Raw genomic sequence first — 18574 nt, 5'->3', positions numbered from 1 at the left:
TAGAACCATGAAATGGCTCTGAAACCTCTGCTTAGCATGGCATGTAATCACTTCTATTCAAACTTCATTGGTCAAAGCAAGTCACATGACCAAGTCTGTCACTAGTGGGGGTGGGGAGATATAGAGGCTCAGTAACTGTTGAATGAATGAATAAATGAATTCTCTGATCCTTGAAGGATTTAAGCAAAGCATGGATGCCCATTTGTATTAGTTATCTACTACTGCATAACAAATTACTCGCAAACTTAGTGGCTCCATGCAACAATAAACATTTATTATCTCATATAGTTTCTGTGGGTCAAGAATTCGGGAGTGACTTCGCTGAATGGTTTAGATATGAAGTTTCTCATTATGTTGTAGCCAAGATATTGGTGAGGGCTGTTGTCCTCTATAGGCTTGACTGGGCTAGATGCTCTGCTCCCAGGACGGGTCACTAACGTTGATGGGGAGCTGGGACTGGCTTTGGTAGGAGGCCTCGGTTCCCCACCATGTAGACTCACGCAGAGGGCTGCTTGCATGTCCTTACATGGTGGCTAAATTCCTCCAGAGTGAGCGATCCAAGAAGGAGCAAGGCAGAAGCCACCATGCCTGTAACGACCTAGCCTCAGAAATCATATACCATCATTTCTACAATATCCTATTGGTTACACAGGACTTCCTATGCAACATGGGAGGAAGTGTGAATACCAAGAGAGGAGATCATATGGGGCCATCTACCACAATCTGCCCTCTGGTCCCCAGTCAGTCATGTCCCCCCTACATGGGAATATTCTTGGCTCCTCCCAGGGCCTCCCAAAGTCTCATATTTAGTCTCATAATTTAGAATGTCATCATCTAAATCAGGAACAGATGAGGCTTCCTGGGTGAGATTTCACAAGTATTTCTCTTTGGGTACAGTTCCCCGTGGTCTGAAGATGCATGAACTGAAGAGACGGTTTTCTGTCCCACCACCTGCCTGCCCACACAGCATACAATAGTGTGAGAGGCTTAACCCTCATAGACACTCCCCATTCAAAAAAAAGAGGCATATGGGAGTCACTGGCCAATAGCAATAGTGAAATATATCAGAACTTTCAATGTTGGGGGTTCTTTTATTGGAACTTAATGGCTAGGAATAATTCTCCATGGCTCTTGGCTCTGCCCTATGGGATCTTGGTTTTGCCTTCAGAGTCATATTTCCTTTTCCATGAAAGGCAGCTTATGCTAGCAGTTGATTGATTTTTTCAGCCTTCTTTCTGCCTGTAGAAGTTTGGAAGTCCAAAGACATCCTTTAATTTTGAGCTCTCTCTGTCTCTATCAGTTCAAGGGGACAGTGTTTCTGCCAATACAGTTCTCCTAAAACCTTTCTGGATGTCCTGTGAATCTTACTGGGATTTGCTCCATCAGACAAATCTCTTTGGGATAAACCTTTCTCCACTTTGGGATCCTGCTGAGACTGCTGAGTAGTGACCCCTTTAAACTTCTTTAGAAGCCTTATTAAATGAATGGTCCTCCAAAGCAACCTACATTTTCTGATACTCAATGACGGATTTTATAGTCCCACCCTCAGCTTCATCTTCAGCTCACGTTTTCCTGCTATTTCTCTGGATTGGCTCTTTTCCCAGAAATAATTTCTTAATTTTGCCATCATTTGCCATCTAGAGAGAAGCCAGGGATTTTCAAAACCAGAAAGTCCTTGTTCCTTTACATTTCACAGCGACTCCTTCTGGCTCATTTCTCTCCTATCTCATCTTATGAGAACAGGCAAGAAGAAATGAGGTTAAACCTTCAAAACTCTGCCTGGAAATCTCCTGGGCTCAATCACCTAGTGCAGTAAGTACATTTTCTACTTTCCACATTCAAGCAGGTGACAGCGCTGCTAAACTTTTGGACATTACCTAACAAGAATCTCCTTTCGTCCAGTTTCCAATCACACCCTTCTCATTTTCCTTTAAGTCCTGACCTGCAGCATCCTCCAAGGCCATCAGGCTCCAACTAACTGCGGAAGCTCCTGACTGGGTATCAGAGTTGCTATGGGTCATGACTCCTTTGTGCCCCAATTTTCCCACCTTCCTCAATGCAAGCCCATTTCCTCCTCAGGGCATTTGAATTTGTTTTTTCTCTTTGTCTATACTGTTCTTCTTCCAGATAGCCTCATGGCTTGCTCTCTTGCTTAATTCAGATTGCCACTGAAATCTTGTCTCTTTAGAGAGGCTGTGTGTGCTACTCTAGCTACAATAACATCCCCCGGGGTTGCCTGAGTGGATCAGAGGGTTAAATATCTGCTTTCAGCTCAGGTCATGATCTCAGGGTCCTGGGATCAAGCCCCACATCGGGCTCCCAGCTCAGTGGGGAGTCTGCTTCTCCCTCTCCCTCTGCTTCTCCCCCTGTGTGTGTTCTCTCTCTCTCTCAAATGAATAAATAAAATCTTTTTTTTTTTTATTTACTTGAGAGAGAGAATGAGAGAGAGAGAGCAGGAGAGGGGGGAGGATCAGAGGGAGACACAGACTCGCTGCTGAGCAGGGAGCCCGACGTGGGACTCGATCCCGGGACTCCAGGATCATGACCTGAGCCAAAGGCAGTCGCTTAACCAACTGCGCCACCCAGGCGCCCCTGAATAAATAAAATCTTTTAAAAAATAAAATAAAAATAGCATATTCATTCTTTCTTTATATCCTTATTCTGCTTTCTTTTCCTTCACAGCACCTTTTGCCACCTGATGTTATATTATACATCTATTTGTTTATTATCTGTCATCCCCGTTAGAGCACAAACCCAAGTGGAAAGGGACCTATTCTGTTTTATTCATTGTTAAAACCCTAGCGGCTGAAGTGGCCCCTGGCAATAATCGTTGAATGAATGAATGAAGTGGCCTCTGCAGGGCACCTAGCGTCTAGGTAGATGAGCCTCATACTAGGACCAGCAGCCAGTGCTCTTAAGGCCAGTCTGAAGAAGAGGGTCATTGGAAGTGACAGGCTACCAGGAGGCATAGCAGGTTCTAGAGCAGGGATGCTGATGGCAAGTCTCAGACTCAAAACAGGGCCTGCTCTGCCAAGTCTGGCTTTTCGTTTCCCAGAAGAGGTGAAACCTTGTATGGACCAGGGGATCTGAGCCTTTTTCCTGAGGCTGGGGACAAGAGGGTATTTCCTTTTTCAATATATCCAACTGGTGCCCATGTGGTCCACGGCTCAGCCTACAAAGGGTTTATATACACAAAGAACTCTGAGGCATGGGGTTTGCCAGAAGGTTAGGATGGACTCCGAGCACCAATCTGGGGCTGGACACAGAGGTTGGGGGCCACAGAATATGGTGAGAACAGGCTTTTGTACGGAAAAGATGCAAGCGGAAAACCAATGTGGTCAAAGTTTCAAGAGCATAGTCGTGGGAGGGTGAGGGCAGGAGGCTTTAAAGCAGACAGAGCTAGTTAGAGCTCAACTCTGTAAAATGTGTCCTGAGCTGATGAGAAGCTATTTATAGCTTATATTTATTTCACTCAGAGTGAATATTCATATACCTCACTGTGGAAATATTAATATATTTGATTACAGGGTACTGCCCCAGGCCTATTGGAGGTGTTACATAACACACTGTTGGACGCATTTACCTTTCTAAAGTTTGAAGAAGTCTGATTTCTGCAATGCATCTGGCCTCAGGGCTTTTGGAGAAAGATCCGTGGCTCTATAAAAGCACTAACCTCCCAGGGTTACTGTAGGAGCACAGGAGGAAACAGATATCAAGTGCCAAGTGCAGACACAGGGAAACGCTGAACAGGGAGCTGGCTGGGCTGAGCAGGACAGAGGAAACATGATCCGTCTTGGGGAGAGTCTGCTAGGTGACTGCCTCCAGAAGCAAGGAGTTATATCTCCATGAATGGATGTTCTCCTCTGTAAACCAAGGAGAAAGGGCCTGCTGCATTCTTGGAATTGGCAATCACTCCCCATTTGCAGCCCTAAGTCAGTCCTGCTGGATCTCTGCCTTTGAGGGGTTTGGGTAGCGTGAGGCTGTATCTCAGAATCTGGGTACCCTGCAAGCTGGTGTTGCCATCTGAAAGACAAACTAATTAGTGTAGATATATGTTTTCATTTCTGTTTACATCTAGTTGTGGAATTGCTGGATTTTATGGTAACTCTATGTTTAACCCTTTGAGGAAATGCCAGACTCTTGAAGTAGCTGTACGTTTTACATAATGGCTGATGATGTGGAATATCTTTTCATACATTTGTTGGCCATTTGTATATCTTCTTTGGAGAAATGTATGTTGAGACCCTTTGCCCATTTTTTAATTGGGTTATTCGTCTTTTTATTATTAAGTTTAAGAGTTTATAGATTCTGGCTACCAGCCCTTTATCAGATATATGATCTGCAAACATTTTCTCCCAGCATGTAGATTGTCTTTTTACTTGCTTGATGGTGTCCTTTGGAGCACAGAAGTTTTGAATTTAACGATGCCTAACGTATCTATTTTTTTCTTTTATTGCCTGTACTTTTGTGTCGTATCTACAAAATCATTGCCTAATCCAAGGTCATGAAGATTTATGCCTGTGTTTTCTTCTAAGAGTTTAATAACTAGCACTTATGTTTAGGTCTTTGATCCATTTTGAGTAAAATTTTGTATATGGTGTGAGGTAGGGGCCCAGCTTAATTCTTTTACATGGATATCCAGTTGTCCCAGCACCCTTTGTTGAAAAGGCTATTTTTTTCCCCATCTAATGATATAGGCACCCTCGTTGAAAATCACTTGGCCGTGAGTGTGGGAATTTATTTCTCAACTGTCAATTCTATTCTATTACTCTATATGTCTATCCTTATGCCAGCACCACAGGGTCTTGATTACTGTTGCTTTGTAGTAAGTTTTGAAATTGGGAAGTGCAAGTCCTCCAGATTTTTTCTTCTCTTTAAAGATTATTTTGGCTATTCTGGGTCTCTTGATTTTCCATAGGAATTTTAGAATTATCTCATCAATTTTTGCAAATATGCCAGCTGGGATTTTGATAGAGACTGTATTGAATCTATAGACCAATTTGGGGAGTATAGCTGTCTTAATAACGTTAAGTCTTCTGATCCACAAACATGGATGTCCTTTCATTTACTTAGGTCTTCTTTAATTTCTTTCAACAATATTTTGTAGTTTCCCAAGGATAAGTTTTGCACTTCCATTGTTAAATTTATGATGAAGTATTTTATTCTTTTTGATGCTATTGTAAATGGAATTGTTCTTAAATTCCTTTTTTTGTATTATTCATTGCAAGTATATAGAAATACTATTGATTTTTACATATGATCCTGTAGCCTACAACCTTGCTGAACTCATTTATTAGTTCTAATAGTTTTTTTTTAAAGATTTTATTTATTTGAGAGAGAGAGAGAGTGAACACTAGGGAAAGAGAGCAAGTGCGAGTGGGGGAGGGGAGCAGAAGGAGAGGGAGAAGCAGGGAGCCTGCTGAGCAGGGAGCCTGATGCAGGGCTTGATTCCAGGATCCTGAGATCATGACCTGAGCTGAAGGCAGACGCTTAACTGATTGAGCCACCCAGGCGCCCCCCTAATAGTTTTTATTAGTGACTTTCATAGGTTTCTTCATATACAAGATCATGTCATCCTCAAACAAAAATGGTTTTCTTTCTTTCTTTTTCTTTTTCTTTCTTTCTTTCTTTCTTTCTTTCTTTCTTTCTTTCTTTCTTTCTTTCTTTCTTTCTTTCTTTCTTTCTTTCTTTCTTTCTTTCTTTCTTTTCTGCCTTTTATTTCATTTTCTTGCCTAGTCACCCAACTTAGAACTCCAGTGCAACATTCAACAGAAGCAGTGAGAGTAGACATCCTTGCCTGGTTCCTGATCTTAGAGGGGGAAGCATCTATTCTTTTTCCACAGAGTATGATGTTAGCTGTGAGATTTTCATAGATAGCCTTTGTTAAGTTGAGAGAACTCCCTTTTATTCCTCGTGTGTTGGATGTTTTCATTATGAGGGGGTATTGAATTTTGTCAATGACTCTTTCTGCATCTATGTAAATGGTCCTGTGATTTTTACCCTCCACTCTACTGATAAGGTGCATTGCATTAATTGATTTTCAGATGTTAAAACAACTTTGCATTCCTGGACTGAGTCTCACATGGTCATAGTGCATAATCCTTTTTATATGTGCTGGATTCGGTTTGTTAGTATTTTGTCAAGGATTTTTGCATTTGTATTTATAGGAGACATTGGTCTGTCATTTTCTTGTGATGTTGTTGTATGGTTTTGGTATCAGGGTAATACAGGCCTCATAGAATGAATTTGTAAGTGTTCTCCCCTCTTCTATGTTCTGGAAGAATTTGTGAAGAATTGGTGTTAATTCTTTAAATGTTTAGTAGAATTCACCAATGGCACCATCTGGGCTTGGACTTCTCTTTGAGGATAGTTTTTTGATGCTAATTCAATCTATTTACTTGTTATAGGTGTATTTAGATTTTCTACTGCTAGAGTTGGTTTTGGTAGTTTGTGTCTTTCTAGGAATTTTTCCATGACACCTGAGTTATCTAATTTATTGGTGTACCATTTATATTCATTAAAAAAATAATCTCCCTATTTTATTTATTTTATTTTTTATTAAGTAAGTTCTACACCCAATGTGGGGCTTGAACTCATGACCCTGAGATCAAAAGTTGCACACTCCACTGCCTGAGGCAGCCAGGCGCCCTCCCTTATATTCATTTTTAAGAGTGTTTCACAGTTTTTGACTGCTGATGGCTTCTTCTTGAAACTCTTTCCTTTTGGTTTTCATGCCCCACTATCTTAATAGCCATGTGAGTTGGGACAAGCCATTTAGCCTCACTAGAATGAGGATGATCATAGGGCCTCCCCACTGAGTTCCTGTGAGGATTAGATAAGATGGCACATGGGAAGCATGAATACCTGATGATTTTCCTCCTTACTCTTTCCTTGTCTTCCTTCCATTCTCTGACCACCCATTCTCAGTCTTAGCAGGTATACTTTCAAGCTGTGGTTCTCAACTGGGGGTGATTTTGCCCATCAGGGGACAGTTGGCCATGTCTAGAGACGTTTTTGATTGTTACCTGTGGGGGGATATTACTGGCAGCTAGTGGGTAGACAGCAGAGATGCTGTTAAGTGTCCTTTACTGCACAGGATGGCACCCAGCAGCAAAGAATTATCTGGCCCCAAATAATGCCAATAGTGCTGAGGTTTCTATGGAAACAGCTCTCCACGATTATGTAAAAAGAGTTGAAAATACAGATAAGCCAAAAAACAAAAAACAAAAAACCCCGCCAAAACCCAAAAAGAATGATTCGCCTATAATTCTGCCACATTGAAAGAACTTCTATTAGGAAAGAATATATATTTATTTTTTTTAAACAGGAATGTGGGTAGAGGAAAAATATTCTGACTCTTTTGAATTTTTCCCAGTTATGCTGCCTACTTGGTTGTATGACATAATGTGCTTAGTGCCACTTGGCCAGCCCATGGATGTGCCTTCCCTTCCATCCTGATAAGAAGGACAGGGGAATGCCCAATATCCATGGGATGGTCCTTGGAGAGTGAGGGTGAAGCAGAGCCTTTGTCTGCAGGTGGGACCTATAAAAACTCATTCTCTGGGTGGCCTGATGTCTTTCAATTGACCTCTGTGTGTGCCTGAGTGTGTGTGTCAGTGTGCTCCCACAAGTGTGTTCTCATGTCATCATCCACCTAGAAGGTAGACTCTACAAACTCGTTAATTATGGGAAAGAACAAATCTTGAGTGAACTTCTGTATACTCATTTGGGTTGAGTTTTTTTTTTTTAGATTTTATTTATTCATTTGTCAGAGAGAGACAGAGAGCACAAGCAGGGGGAGCTGCAGGCAAAGGGAGAAGCAGGCTCCCCGCTGAGCAGGGAGCCCGATGCGGGACTCGATCCCAGGACGCTGAGATCATGACCTGAGCTGAAGGCAGACGCTTAACCGACTGAGCCACCCAGGTGCCCCTGGGTTGAATTCTTTGATTACATAATGGTTCCAAAGAGTTTTCCTGGGGCCGAGGGCTTCCCCGATGGGGCATGTGACTCTCCTTGGGGACAACACACATCACTCATCCTCTCGGTGCTGTCACACCTTGAACCACGTGCCTTCTTTGCAAAGCTCCATGTCTTGTGTGCTCAGGTGAGACCAGGGGTTCAGACGACATCTCCCCAGGGAGATGCTGGGCTGGCCTGGGTTGTTCCTGAAAAGGTGGGATGGATTCAGGCCTGCCTGTGAAACATCAGCCTCATGTGCCGTTGCTCGCGTTGCCGCATGTCAAACAGCTGACCTGATGAGCAGGTGAGCAGGTGCTCAGTCTTTTACTTCTCGCTGTTTTGCACTTTGCAGAATCTCAGAGGTTGGTGTCCAGCATCAGGCCCCACTCCAGCTCACCGATGAGGCTCAGAGAAGCGGTGACTCTCCCAGTGGTGCCTGTCTTGAGCCCAGGGCTTCTGACTCCCAGGCCAGCAATCTTCTGTCACAGTCCTTTCCCTCCCAGGAGGGCTGAATCAGGCCATCCAAGCCCCACGGGGCCATCTATGCAGACCCTGGGGCTCCCAAATAATGATTTGAGGACCACGACCTTGTAATTAGCAGGGAATTTCAAAAACAGGCAGGTCCCAAAACTAGGGAAGAGACATCTCTTGGGGGGTGGGTCAGGAAGGGGCACTACTGATTTAGCCTCTCTTTTTCCAAAGAAGCATCACATCATCCAGGCTGAAGAAGGTCTGGCTATGGCCAATGAGTCCTCATTGAGTCTCTTTGTCTCTCTCTCTTACTCTTCCTTTCATGTTGCAGGGGATGTGCACACGTGGGCTTGCACGTGCTTTGTATTTGACCCTCTTTTCTCTGTCTGCTTCAAACCTTCCCTGATGCAGTGAGTGGTCTGCAGGATCTGTTTGGGCTGATGTCACCCCCCACCAAAGGGGCCAGGATGCTGGGGACGGGCGATCCTGAGGTGGGGGGCCCGCTGTTCTTCAGGAGCAAAAGCCTGCTGTCTCGCTGAGCAGAGCCCCCACTTAACAAAAGGAGGGGGAGGAGGCGGCCGTGTAGAAACTCCGCCTCTGGCTCTGTGAAAGGTGACTTTGAAAGGCTGCATTTGTTCTTGACGAGGTCTGGGCAGTGGAGCTCTGCTGTGACGGATGGTTCTGGCGCGAGGCTGCCCGGCCAGGAGCAGTGGGGATAAAAGCTCCTTCTCAGTGGCTCCCCTCAAAAGATTTTCTTTTTATTATGAACTATTTCCAACATAAACACAGTGGAAATTATAGTATCATAAAGCCCCAGATGCCCTTCACCCACCTAGTTTTGATAATTAGCAAGGCTTTGACACATTTGCTTCATCTATTCCTCTCTCTCTTTTTTTTCTTTCTTTCTGTTAAAGTATTTAAGATAAAATAAAATCTCACTCATAATGTGCTTCGCTTCTATGTATTTCTCTGAACACACACACACACACACACTCTCTCTCTCTCTCTCTCTCCACACTCCACATTTTCTTAAATAAGCACAAAGACATGATCACACCTAACAAAATAAATAATAACCCGTTGGGTCACCTAATATCCAGTCCATAATCAAATGTCCCTGTTGGCCTCAAAAGTGTCTTTTTATTCTGTGGTTGGTTTGCTGGAATCTGGATCCAGAAAATGTCTATATGTGGGGTTTTGTCTTTAGGTTGGTCTCCTAAAGCGCTCCCAAACCAGAGCTGACCCCCTTCCTTCTCTTTTTTGATTTAATGCTCTTGACTTATTGTAGATGCCGAGTCATTTCTCCCGAGGATTGTTCCACATTCTGGACCCTTCTGTTTGCTTCCCCATAGTATTGCTTACCTCTTCCCCCTATGCTTCCCAGAAATGGATGTTAGCATCAGAGGCTCAATTAGAGTGAGGTTCAATTTTTTTTAAAGATTTATTCATTTTATTTTGAGAGAGTGAGAATGAGAGAGAGAGAGAGTACATGAGAGGGGGGAGGGTTAGAGGGAGAAGTAGGCTCCTCGCTGAGCAGGGAGCCCGATGCGGGACTCGATCCCAGGACTCCAGGATCATGACCTGAGCCGAAGGCAGTCGCTTAACCGACTGAGCCACCCAGGCGCCTCAATTTTTTTTTTTTAAACAAGAACACTCAGTGGATGGCCCTGGGCTTCCCACCGCATTGTATCAGGAGGCACACACAGTCAGCTTGCTGATCTTTTAGTGGCACTAAAAATGATTTGTGGGTTCTGAAGGTGACGGACTGCCCCCTCCCTGGTAAGTTTCCTCGTTTGGTAGCTCGTCTCCGCAGATGTTCTTCCAATGAAACATGCTTCCCCGTATTTACACCCTCATGCCGCCCATGGCCCCTTGAATCTGGCTGGCTCTAGGACTCACTTTCTGCCCTAGGAAAACTGGCGACAGGGACTCTGTGATTTCAGAGGCTGAGCCAGAGGAAGCTTGTAGCTTCCCTCTTTGTCTTTCAGAAGAGTCACTCTGGGGGAAGCCAGCTGCCATGCTGTGAGGAAGCCTGTGCCATCCTTGTGGAGAGGCCACACGGCCAGAGAGAGGCCCCAGCCGTCCCCACTCTTCTGGACATCCCTCCTGAGGCATGGGACACAGGGATGATGGAGGAGATAAGGCTTGGATGGTTCTAGCCCCAGCCTCCTCTCGACCCCAATTGTCTGAGAGGTCCCCGTCAGATGGGCCCACTGACTGTGCGACTATGAAATTGTTGTTGACCATGATGCTTTGGCATGGCTTGCTTTTGACCAAACAGCTATTGACTTTCCCTCTAAATGTTTCAACCAATGGTGATTGTTGCCAGAACCACTTATTTGATTAGAAGTTACAGAATGAAAAAAAAAAAAAAGAAGAAGTTACAGAATGGTGTTGATCTAATTTTATCCCTCGTCCCACATTTATTTGCAGGAATTCTTTCCCTCAGCAGCTAGGCATCCTTGGTGATCCTGATGTGTGGACTCTACAAGAAAGACAGGGAGGTCGTGGGGTTCTTTCCTGTCCATGGTGGCCGCCTTCCACAGCAGTGACCTGGACCTTCTTGGATGTGAGGCCCAGATCAAAGCAGGAGAGAGAAGAAGCCTGAGGAAGGTGAGCTGGAGACTAGGTTTCCAAGGAAACCACAAGGTAATCATCAGATCCTCCGAGGATCATTATTTCTTTGTCCTGCTACAAGCCAGATGCTGTCACCTTCTAAGCCAGCTCAGAAGCTTGAGCAGGCACCAAAATGGGTCCCTGGGGGAGGAGACAAGTGGCTTAGAGAGCTTACAGAGGTAGCTGCTCCCACTCCTGGGCCCAGGCTTCCTCTCAGGAGGCCTTCTCCCCACCCCCCAACACCTACTCTTACCCTCAGATCTCCTTAGACCACAAGTAGAGTCTAGTTTTGGGGTGAGGGATACACAGAAAGCTGCCTTTCATGGAGCTCCAAGGGACAGGATGTCTTTGTTCAGCATCTGCTTCATCTGTGAGGATTTGAGACTGAGGCTTCATCTGTGAGGATTTGAGACTGAGGACTCTGCCTGCCTCCCCCCCCCCCCGAGGGGGGGGAGGGGAGGGATGGCAGGCCTGAGCTCTGAATCCTCCAGAAGGAAAACGAGCAATGACCTTATGTCCTGGGCTCAGATGCAGTGATCTGAGGTGGCCGTGGGCAAGAGCTGCCCTGGGTTGTCAGGAGCCACCCTCCAAGGATCACTTATTACCTGCCAGACATGACACAGGGTGGGCTTAGAGCTGCAGGCACAGAATCTCAAAGATCCTGACAAGAACTCACCGAGTCGGTGCTGTCTTAACCAACCCAAAGTTGGGTCTCTGGCCCCAGGTCACCCAAAGCGCCCCCTGCTGTCTACCTGTAGAAATGGCCCCAGACGGTCTGTCCCTGCCCAGGTCCCCTCCTGCTGGGAGATGTTATAACCTGGTTCATTCTTCACCTCTAACTGTGTGCATCTTTGACTTGCTCAGGTGGCCCATAATGTGTAGAAAGGATCCACCCGTGTTGTGCCTGCCCCAGGGTGGTGCCCGAGGTCTTGCTGCGGCTCCGACGATCACCAGCGTGCGTGGGGCTGGTGGGGGTGAGGACGCCGAGTCCTGTCTGCTGTGCACGTGGCCTGACCACGCGTTCACATAAGTAACGTCTGGCGGTGGAGCCAGGCCTGAATCTTTGACGTTTTCCTCAGTGTAGGACAGACTTCATTTGTTCTGGGATAGTATCCAACAGCATTAGGTGCAATGGATCCATGGAGGAAACACCTCTAAACACAACGTCCCCCTCACAAGAAAAAAATGGTGGAACACACAAACCTGTAAGTGGTGTTGTTTGAGCAGTCCGGGTTCTGGTGGATGTGGGAGGGAACGTCATCATCCATACTGATTATTCCATCCCAGCTCTCTGATTAGGGGGGCAGGGGGTCCAGGGTGGCCTAGGGAGATTCCTGGGGGCTGGGGCATTGCCACCCACCGTGGACATGGGGATCCTGGGCCTGCTGAGGGCCATCTTCCCTTGGACTGACTCTGCTGGCTTCTTGGGGAGTCTTGCTGCTTCCACAATCTTCCCAACCCTGTCCCCCATTACAAACAGAAGACAGATGTCTTCTGGTGTCCAGCAATCTGCCCCTTCATTGATTTTCCTCTTCTGGGGAAGCGTGGCCCTGAGAGTGGCCTGGTGGTGTGGGCACGGGGTGCTTAGAGATGTTTTCACTTGTCTTTACACCTCTGCAAATGAGCCCTTCTCGGGAGGGGTTGGGGGCCTGGGAGCTCCATGGGTGTCGCTGGTGGGGGAGGCCCTGGGTGGGTGAAGGGCTTCTGAGGGTGGTGTGGAGAGACCTGAGGTGTGACGCAAGTACCCCAGGTGCAGCCTTCGTGAGGCTGGAGACAGCACAGCCTGGGGGTTATGTGCTCAGGCGAGGGCCCGCTCTGTGTTGGGCCTTGGGCGAGCTGCCTCTGTGAGTTTGCCTGTAAAATGGGCAGAGTGATTCCTCCCTCAGAGGATGGGGTGCATGTGGTAATGAGGAAGGATCGTATTTCACAAACTTAAATTGGTGTCAATCCTCACAGGGTTTTATTTATATCTAGTTAAGTTGGACTCCGGGAGGAGTCACCCCCACCCCCGCCATGCAGTTGAAAATCCACAACTTCTGACTCCCCCAAAACTGAACTACTAGTAGTCTACTGTTGACTGGCAGCCTTGCCGATAACATGGACAATTAATATATATTTTGTATAAGTATTTTTTAGTATAATATAGTATAATAATATAATAGTATAGTATAAAAGTATAATAAGTACTTTATTGTAAAACAATAAAGTGAACTAGAGAAGGGGCGCCTGGGTGGCTCAGTCGGTTGTGTCTGCCTTCAGCTCAGGTCATGATCCCGGCATCCTGGGATCGAGCCCCGCATTGGGCTCCCTGCTCGGCGGGAACCCTGCTTCTCCCTCTCCCACTCCCCTTGCTTGTGTTCCCTCTCTCGCTGTGTCTCGCTCTGTCAAATAAATAAATAAAATCTTTTAAAAAAATAAAATAAAATAAAATATACATAAATTAAAAAAGTGAGCTAGAGAAAAGAAAATGTTACTAAGAAAATCATAAGGAAGAGAAAGTACATCATCAGTACTACGCTGTACTTAATGGAAAAATTTCAGTGTCAGTGGACCTGCGCTGTTCAGACCCGTGTTGTCAAGGGCCCCCTGTATATCTTTAGGCTGGTGATTCTCAAACTGGACCACGCATTAGCATCATCTGGGAGGCTTGTTACAAGCTGAAATTTCCTGGGCCCACCCCCAGAGTGTTTGATTCAGTAGATGGAAGGGGGCAGGTATTTCCATTTCTAATGAGCTCCTAGGAGATGCTGGTGCTGCTCATCAGGGGACCCCGCTCTGGGACGCTGCTCTGGAGCATGGTCTTTTGACCTCCGCACTGTTGACCTTTAGGGTGGTCATTCTCTGTTGCGGGGCCTGCTCTGTGCACTGTAGGATGTCTAGCAGCACCTCTGAGCTCTTCCCACTAGATGCCCATAGAACCTCCCAGGTCTAGGTCTCCAGACATTGCTGAATGGCCCCTGGGGGGCAGAACTGCCCCAAGTGAGGACCCCTGCTCTATCCTTATTTCCTGGGTCTGTTTACATTCGCCCAGAGAGGCACCCTCTAACATGTGCACACAGACACACACGTCTTTCCTTTTCCTCAAGAATAATGTCAAACTATAAATACAGTTTTATAACTTCCTCTTTTTCACCTCACAACACATTGCCAGTTATCCCAGCAATTAGCTTGCTGGCAGCCAGGAGAGGCAGGTTTCTGCACAGATGATTCGGGAAGCATCACTCCGAACCACCCACGTGGCCCCGGGCCAGGAAGCCGGTGGCAGAGGGAGGCCTTTCAGATCCTCAGCCTCAGCTTGGAGCAGGTGCTGAAACCTCTGACTTCAGGGACTGTGTCAGCATCTTACGAGCAGTCTGTCTGGCTTCCTGAAGCCCTGCGTGCAGCTTGTCAGAAAAATGAGCCACCCAACCACGTGGTCATGAACCACAACTGAGGGGGGTCAGGGATACTGGCCTGGCACCTGCTTCCACCCTCAGTAGGCTTCAAGATGGACCACGAGACCCAGAGCTTGTAGGTTGGGAGTGAGGGATCCTGGAGGCTCCCCTTTTGCCTGGAAGGGTCCCGGCTCTGTTCACATCAGGCCATGGCCGTTGCTCATGTCCTGCGGGCAGCAGGGCTTCTTGGCGCAAAGGCATGATGAAGGCCCATGAAGTGGTTCCTGGCTCCTTGTAAGGGATGTCGGCTTTTGCTGCCTCTCGTTCTCCCAAAGGTCCTTCTGTCTGCCAGTCTCATGACTTCATTGTCCCCCAGATCAGGAATCAGCCACTGCCCATCACCGCCCTGGCCGCCGCTGGAAGCTTCGAGATGCCAGCTCGGCAGGAATGTTGGGAAGAGGACACTGGCAGGATGGGAGGTATCTGTCGAGGCTGCCTCTTCCAGAACGGGCGCCTCCCTGCTCCCCGTGCCTGCCACACCGCTGACAAATGGTCTGGGTGGAGTTGACCTTGCTCCCGGCTCCGGGGGTGAGCCCCGATAGGTCTAAACCCACCCACGTAATCCCATCCTCCATTCCATGGGGATCTCACCTTCTCTGGAGAAGGAAGTTTCTCTACCCCCAGCCGGGTGCTGGAGCTGGTTAGAACTGGTTTGTGAGAATCTACCATGCACGTTGTCAAGTTGGTAGCTTTGAAGTCAGCCACGTGAGAGTCTTTACACCACAGAAATTGGCAAATCCTACAAATAAGGGTCCCTCCAACCCCAAGCTAGCTTACCAGCACACCAGTGACCCTCTCCCACTAATTGTGATCAAGGGGGACGCCTGGGTGGCTCAGTGGGTTGAGCCTCTGCCTTCAGCTCAGGTCATGATCCCAGGGTTCTGGGATCGAGTCTGACATCGGGCTCCTCATTCAATGGGGAGTCTGCTTCTCCCTCTGCCTGCCACTCCCCCTGCTTGTGCTCTCTCGCTCTCTGACAAATAAATAAACAAAATCTTAAAAAAAAAAAAAAAGACTAATTGTGATCAAGGAACCAGGCAGCCCAGCTGCTGCTGGAGGGTGCCTTATGACCACAGGAGGGGCTGATGGCAGGATGAAGCTAATGAGAGACATAGAAAGAGCACAGTTTTTGATGACATTGTCTGATCATGCCTCACCTCCAGACTTTTGGGTGACATTTTCCCCATTTTCTTGAGAGCACCCTAAATGATCCATCTTGGTAGCTGAGGTGGGATATTCCCAGGTCGGGACCTTCAGCCCCCAGGCCTCTGTGGAACGACGAGGGCTCATTTCTTCAGTCAAGGGCAAAATTCTTCAGTCGGTGGGTGCTGGCTGGCTGCTCCCCATTCTCCTGCCTCCCGAGGGGACTTCTGTCCAGGCTGGGCCAACTTCCCTGCCCCTGGCCTTTGAGAGGAGCTTTGTTTTTGCCAGGTCAGTTCCTGGGCTCCTCAATCCAAAGTTGGGAGGGTGGGAACGAGAGAGCGGAAGAGAGAGCAGGAGTGGCCTTGGTGGGGCCGGGGGGGTTTGGAGCGGGCTGGAGTGGAGAGTCGAGAGAAGGGAGAGTCTTGTCTTACCTCCCCTGATGTCCCTGCCTCCCAAGGTGCTCAGGTATCTGGGGCAGAGGTGGGATGGGATGCGTCTGAGCAGCATTTTGGCTCATTCTCCTGGGATGCACCCAGAAAAGAAATGATGGGCCAGGTATTTAGGGAACAATGATTCCACAGCTATGGAAACCAAAGTAGGTTTTTTTTTTTTTTTTTCTTTCTTTCTTTCTGGGAAATCTCCCAACCCTATTCATGGACTTCGGTATCTTTTGTACCAAAAAATGTGGAGCAAAGCAGAATGTAGTGGCCTGGAGAAAAACGGAGGCAACAACCCAGTTTAGGAACAGTTCTGGGAGGGGTGTGGGACCCATGTTTTGCCCTGTATCTCTGGGCATTACACAAGTCACACCATGGCCAAAGCTGAAAGCTCGTCTACACAACCTCCATGCCCCTGGTTCGGAGCCCTCAGGAGCTGTTTCTGGTCTTTAAAAAAAGACCAAAAACCCTTCGCAGCTTGGCTCCTGTCTTACTGTGTTGCAGAAGGCATGGCCCCCCTGCTGCCCTGTGCAGGGAAGGGGCGTGGCCAGTCTTTGCTGGCTCTCCTCCTTAGTCCTCCCTCAGCATCTACAGGCATCCGTCCCTCAGGAGACAAGGCTTCTCTCGGACTCGAGGACATTTCTGTCTCTCTCCTGGGCATCTCCAGCTCCAGCGCCTGAAAGGGCCAGGCAGGTAATGTAGACGAGTGGCCTGGGCCAGGCGTGAGGCAACCGGGAGTGGGAGCAGGGTGTGGTGGATGGTGCGGAGGGTGCCCTGTGGAGAAGGCAAGGGACAGCTCAGCCCTGCTGACTCTTGTGGTTGGGGAATGAAGAGGCTCGGCATTGCTGAAATAAGAGCATCTCCCTTGCAGGGATATTGCTGAGGATACATGGAAGACTATACACAGTACCTGACATCCAACAGGCTGCCAACATATGGAGCTACCTTCTCTGGGAAGCTTCTTGATCCTTCTTCCCCATTGATCTTGCCCTCCTCATTATGCCCCTCATGTGGTCCTGGTCACATAGGTCTTGAATGACAGGATGTTAGCGACTGCCACTATAGTGTCATGTAACAAATCATCCCCAGAGCCAGTGGCTTAGAATGACAATGATTTTCTCATGTGACTTTGTGGTTTGCTTGGGGTTTGGCTGGTCTAGCCAGGCTCCGGCTGCTCAGGCAGCTCAGCCCCACATGTCTCTCATCCTCCTTGGGCCAGTGGACTAGCTGGGGCATGTGTCTCACGGCAGAAACACAAGAGGGCCAGCAGAACATATTAAGCCTCTTGGGACCTGACCAGCTGGCACTGGCCAAAGCAAATCACAAGGACAGTCTCAAAGTCAAGGAACAGGAAAGGGTCCCCCTCTCATGGCCAGACCACAGCAAGGGTGCAGACACACAGGAGGTGGAACTGGGGCTGACATTTCAGTCTACCATGTGGTATGGGCATGGTCTGTTTTGGGTCAGTGCTCTTTTCATGGCTGACACCTTGGGGCAAGACCGTTCCTTAGTGGCCCCGGGACCCCGCTGGGAGCCATCGCTGAGTGAGGGCTTCAAGCAGCCCAAGCAAAATGTATTAACAAAAGGTTAGATCCAGCTTTTCTGTGCCGAGCCATGGGCAGGGGAGGGAAGGACACACCTGGGCAGCATGGCATGGTGCATGCAGTGTTTAGTGTCCAGGAGTGAGGGAAGTAGATTTTATTTGGGTGGAGACAGGAAGGAGACCAGAATGGAAGGGGAGCCTGGGGGGCTGTGACACCCCTTCTTAAGGACTGGCAGGTCCCCCCTCCCCCCAGAATGCAGAAGCACTGTCTAAAAGAGCAGGCAACGAAGGGGGTCTATGGCTGGCCTTGAAATGTATTTCTTTAGAATTTTCCTTTTTTCTCAAGCAAGTTAGTTTCTTTTCAGCATTTCTTCTCACTCTGTTTTAGATTTATCTTCTTTTTAATAGTATGACGGGATTAAAACATTTACTGAGGTGTAATAAACATCTAATACAGTGAGCAAAATGCACTAATCTTAAGTAGATAACTTGCTGACATTTTGGGCGGATCTATACCCATGCAGCCAGCACCCAGATGGAGACAGGACATTTCCTGTTCCCCGCCCCCAGGCTCTCTTGTTCCCCTCCCAGAGGTTAGTAACCACTATTCTGACTTCTATTGCTCGTGTGTGTTCTATGGTCTGTTCCGGAACCTCACAGACATCAAATCCTACGACATGTGCTCTTTTCTGCCTGGCTTTTTTCCTCCAAATATTATGTTAGTGAGATTCATCCATATTATTGGGTGTAGTAGCAGTGGCGTGTTCTTTGTTCCTTTGTTCTGGAGTTGTCCGCTGCATGAATACGCCATTATTTATCCATTCTGCTGTTGACGGACATTTGGGTTGTTGCTAGTTTGGGGACCATACTGAGTGACCCTGTGATGAACATGTTTGTCCGTGCCTTTCGGTGGAAATATGCATTCATTTCTCTTGGGTATTGACCTAGGAGAGGAATTGCTGGACCACTGG

The sequence above is a fragment of the Callorhinus ursinus genome, unplaced genomic scaffold, assembly GCF_003265705.2.
Source record: "Callorhinus ursinus isolate GAN/ISIS: 27379988/994484 unplaced genomic scaffold, GSC_fseal_2.0 scaffold51, whole genome shotgun sequence".
Taxonomy (NCBI): Eukaryota; Metazoa; Chordata; class Mammalia; order Carnivora; family Otariidae; genus Callorhinus; species Callorhinus ursinus.
Note: the sequence above shows the minus strand (reverse complement) of the source record.